This window comes from Penaeus vannamei, chromosome 19, assembly GCF_042767895.1.
Source record: "Penaeus vannamei isolate JL-2024 chromosome 19, ASM4276789v1, whole genome shotgun sequence".
In the NCBI taxonomy this organism is placed as follows: domain Eukaryota; kingdom Metazoa; phylum Arthropoda; class Malacostraca; order Decapoda; family Penaeidae; genus Penaeus; species Penaeus vannamei.
Genome location: NC_091567.1, coordinates 34,466,289 through 34,471,288, shown reverse-complemented (window position 1 = coordinate 34,471,288; position 5,000 = coordinate 34,466,289). Strand labels below are relative to the sequence as shown.

General features: G+C 32.4%; 1 protein-coding gene across 5 annotated transcripts in view; it reads left to right on the top strand.

The window, feature by feature from the left end:
* LOC113801023 (glycine receptor alpha 1) overlaps positions 1-5,000 on the top strand; it is a 59,738-nt gene that overhangs the window by 16,506 nt on the left and 38,232 nt on the right. The gene's annotated exons all lie outside the window — the stretch shown is intronic.

Below are 5,000 nucleotides of genomic sequence, written 5' to 3'. Positions count from 1 at the left end.
CGAAACTTATTTCCATCTTTACACATCTTAGATTTAAAGAAAAAAAATTAAAGAAAAAAATATATATTGTGGCACTTGTATTATGGGATTATGAACGCTATGAGAAGAAGCAACAAAATAGTTGTTGCAGGTGTAGTCTCACACCCATATTGCATATTACTTAGTGTATTGCACATGTTTGTTGCTCATTTTACAGATGACAGAGAAGAACATTTCGCCCCTTAGCAAAACAAAACAAAAAAAGGCGATGATAACAAATCAACGAAGAAGACAATTGAAATTAAGAAGAAGACAAAAGAAAAATAAACTAAAAAATAAATAAAAAAAATAAAAACCAGAAAAAACAGAAAAAATATATATAGACAAGGAATCTTATAAGATGAACACAAATGATAAACCTAAATCCCAAGATTCTTAACCTTTCACTGACCAGGAAATTCTGTTATTGCGATATGGAAGCTGTTACCATGAGTGAGTTGCGACCCTAGAGTCTGTGACTGGCCTGGGAAAAGTGCGTTTGTCTAAGTCTGTGTTGTGTGCGTGGAGGGCGAAAGAGAGGCTATATGTTATGTGAATTGGTAGGGATGGGGAGAAACGTAAGAGGGAAGGATGAGAGGTATGTAAGAGAGAGGGAAAGGAGGTGGAAGAGAGAAAGAGAGAGGGCGGGAGGGAGGGAGAGCGGGAGAGAGAAAAAGAGAAAGCGGAAGGGAGGGAAGATGGGAGAGAGAGTGTGAGAGAGAGAGAGGCAGATAGAATGCATCTGAGAGAGTCAGAAAGAGAAGGGGGGAAAGAAAGTAGGTTGAGTAAGCCTGAAAGAAGAAAAGGGGAAGATAGAGAGAACGATTAAGAGAGAGAGAGAGAATCAAAGACAGAGAGCGTAAAAGGAGCAAAAAGTTGAAAAAGCTAGACATCATTAAAGAGAAAATGAAATGATAAAACAGAGAAGACGAATTGGAATAGTTAATCGGAAAAATAACATAAGAAAATTAAAAGACAGGAAAAAAAGAAAGATAAAAGTCAAGAAATCTGAAAAAAAAATGGATTCCAAGAGAAGATTGGCGTGCTCAGCAATTCATGATTTTATTTTCCGTTCTTGTTGTTCTGCTGTTCTTTGTTATTTTATTTCTTCTGTTTCTCTTCCTCCCACTGGATAAGATACACCTCCTTCACCGTTTTTCATTCCTCACGGCAACAAATGAGGGTTCCTTTATTATCAAAATCACAACAATTAAAACCACTGAATTGGTGGCAATGTACAGGCAGTGTTATCTCGATTTCTCTCCCTCCCCCTTTCTCCCTATCTCTCCTTTGCTTTCTCTTTATCATTATTACTCCATTTTCAACTTATCTCCCTCCCCCCCCTCCATTATGCCCCACCCTGTTTTTTATTCCCCTTGTGTGTTATTTCTCTCTTTAACGAAATCAAATGCGGCTTATGTAAGGTTGTCTCGTCTTATGCTTTAGTTATATTTTTAGTTTGTTTGTTTGTTTAGCTCATAAGTTATTGCGTGGAATATTTGTTTGCGTTTGTTGTTCAATTATTGTGATTTTAGTTGTGAATATGTGTAAATATATGTTAGAGAGTAGGAGAGAGAGAGAGAGAGAGAGAGAGAGAGAGAGAGAGAGAGAGAGAGAGAGAGAGAGAGAGAGAGAGAGAGAGAGAGAGAGAGAGAGATGTGACTTTGTATAGCATATGTACAGATTTTATATGTTTACTTGTTTATACTTAAAAAATAACATGTTGGCATGTTTGCTATCAAGTGTATTTTTATACCATATTTATATTCATTATTTTTCTTTTCTTCCCGCTAAGAATGATCGTTACAATTCACTAGAAATCTCAGTATTCTAGTATTGCATTCTGCCCAAAAGAAATGCTGTGAATCGATTGAAAGTTTTTTCCATTAAAGAATCTAAAGAAATGTTACGGTATATGGTATGATAGTATAAATATGTATGAGAGAGAGAGAGAGAGAGAGAGAGAGAGAGAGTGAGTGAGTGAGTGAGTGTGTGTGTGTGTGTGTGTGTGTGTGTGTGTGTGTGTGTGTGTGTGCATGCTTTAGTGAGTATGCGTGTGTAAGAGACATATGCAATGAAAGATAGAAATTGTCGCGTTTGAACGTCATAAAAGCAGAAAGAGAAATGAAGAGGAAAAAAGGACAGGGTGCTAGATGAGAAATAGAGAGAGTGTGGGAGGGAGGGAGGGAGAGAAAAGGAAAGAGAGAGAGAGGAAGAGAGCGAGAATAAGAGAGAGAGAGAGAGAGAGAGAGAGATTGAAGAAAGAGAGAGAGAGAGAGAGAGAGAGAGAGAGAGAGAGCTGCCAGAAAGAAAGAGAGAGGGGGAAATGCTGGATTTGAATGTGTATTTGTGTCGGATACGTACAGAATACATGGACGTATTTTGCACACTAAAGAAAATCAACAAGACCATATACTTGTTGCAAATGATTAAGAATATATCTAAACGTTATCATTATTTATCCCTTTTTATTTCTTGTTTAGACTATTCGTCACAATAGACCAGATTTCTATCCATCCCAATGTTGAATTCTGTCAATATCTTGCACAACTCTACGGATAATTTACGCCTGAATTCAACTTACTCACGGCGGGTCCCCCCTAGTCCATGTTGGTGCTGAAATTCTGATTACATATTTTTTTACTCTCTCTTTCTCTTTCTTTCTTTTATTTATATAGCGTGCGTTTTTCTGGTTTGTTGCCATCTTTATTAGTATTATTATCATTATTATTTTTTTTTTAATTATTGTCATTATCAACATTATTATCGTTATTATTATTATTATCATCATTATCATTATTAATATCATTATCATTATTATCATTATATTCATAACTATTTTGTTGCTGTATAAGGAATCATTCAGTATCATTAATATCACTATTACCATTATCATTATTGATATTATTATTATTATAGTTATCATTTATTCCATCTTTATCATCAACATCATTATCATCTTTATCATCATCATCAGAGCAGCAGCAGCATTATTATCATAATGAATGTTAGCACTATTTTTCACATTATTGTTATAATCATTATTGTTAGAATTATTATCATCATTATCATTATCATTACCATTATCCTGATTGTTATTATTGTTATTATTACTATCATCATTGTTATTTTTATCATCTTCTCATAATTTTTTCTAATGTTGTTATCATTAATGTTATTATCATCGTTATAGTTGCTGGCAGAGATAATGATAGTGGTATGAAGTACCATGTTTTATTATTATTCTTGTTGATGTTACCATTAACATCATTATTAGCCTTTAAGATCACCCTAAGATTATGTTAATATCATGTAACTGGAAAAATAAAACTAATGGTTACAAGAACTTAAAACTAATTATGGTTATAAAAACTAATGATGAATGATTAATCATAAAAAACGAATCATAGTTATAGAAATTAACAGACTAATTAATTCACTGAATAAGCAAATTGCTAATTAAGACAGGTGACATAGTCTTTAGATTTTGTTTTTGTCTTCGTAACCAACAGCTTCTTAAAAAAAAGAAAAAAGGAAAATAAGAGAAATAAGAAGAAAAAGAAATCAGTGAAGAAGAAGAAGAAGGAGGAGTATCATTCTTTCCTAATCAATGATTTACAATCTTTATGGTTGCGGTTGCCAAAATATCATTATTATTATTATCGCAAATATGGTATGTTTATTTTCATTCGCCATTACCATCTGTATATTGTTTATAATCAATATTGCTTTTGTTGGCATTATCAAATAAGTCATTTATTTTTTATTCATCGTTATCATTCGTGTTGTAATAATCAATCTTCCGTTTGTCATTGTTATTAACAATATAACATAAAAAATCCTGTTAGCATTTTATCAATAACATTATGATTATTATCATCGTTATCATTATCATTACTGTTATTGTTATCATTGATGGTATTTTTATTTTGATTAGTAATAACGTTATCAATTATTACGATTGTTGTTGTAATCATTGATATCATAATTGTTATAATCATCATTATCGTTATTGTTATCATGTCTGTTACTACTCTTGATATTAATATTGCTATGATTACTATCACTTTTATTATCACTATCATCATTATCATAACATCATCATTATTATTTTAATATCATCACTACTGATAAAGTTGTTATTATCATCATCATTTTTTATCATTATCATTATTATTATTATTGTTGTTGTTATTGTTGTTGTTATTAATACTATTATTATTAGAATCATTATCCTTGTTTCATTTCATTATGATTTCTGCTCTCTGGTCTTTACAAGCACCATCGTCCTTCCTTGCTATGACATTGACTCCATAACCACATTTGCTTCCTCCTACTGTATAAAATGACTACCTGAGATTGGCACTGTCATCCACCGCGATTATGACGTCAGAAGGAACAAGATTGCTACAGCGGGGGCATCAGATTAAGATAAGATATGCTTGGACATGAGATATGAATATAAGCTTGAAGCTTTTTTTTAAGAAGGTAGATAAACACGTTGATCTTTATGCTGACTGGTTGATGAACTTTGCACATGGTCCAAAGAGCATCGTTAGATCTTGGTTTGATTTTCTGTAGCAGAGACATTCAAGCAAGCAGAGAGTGATATATATATATTTACTGAATGTTAAGCAGAAGTTAAATGCATGGTTATCTGCATGGTGCCCAGTTTAGCTGTACATTATATTTTATATATACCATTTATATGTACATATTACCTGTATCATAACATGAAGCGTGTCTGTTTTTTTTTTCATTCTGTACATAGCATTATCCATGATTTACAAGTACTGTGAACGCTGCACCGATTAGTTTTTTGGGGATAATCTATAAAGGTTTAAATAATAATCTCATGATTATGTAACAGCAATGTTAATTATGATAGAAATATACTGTAGTATGTATGTCCATACAGTCTATTTGACCTGTACAATTTCAGTAGAACTTATCTTTTATTTTGAATCTTATCAAGTAGGGTC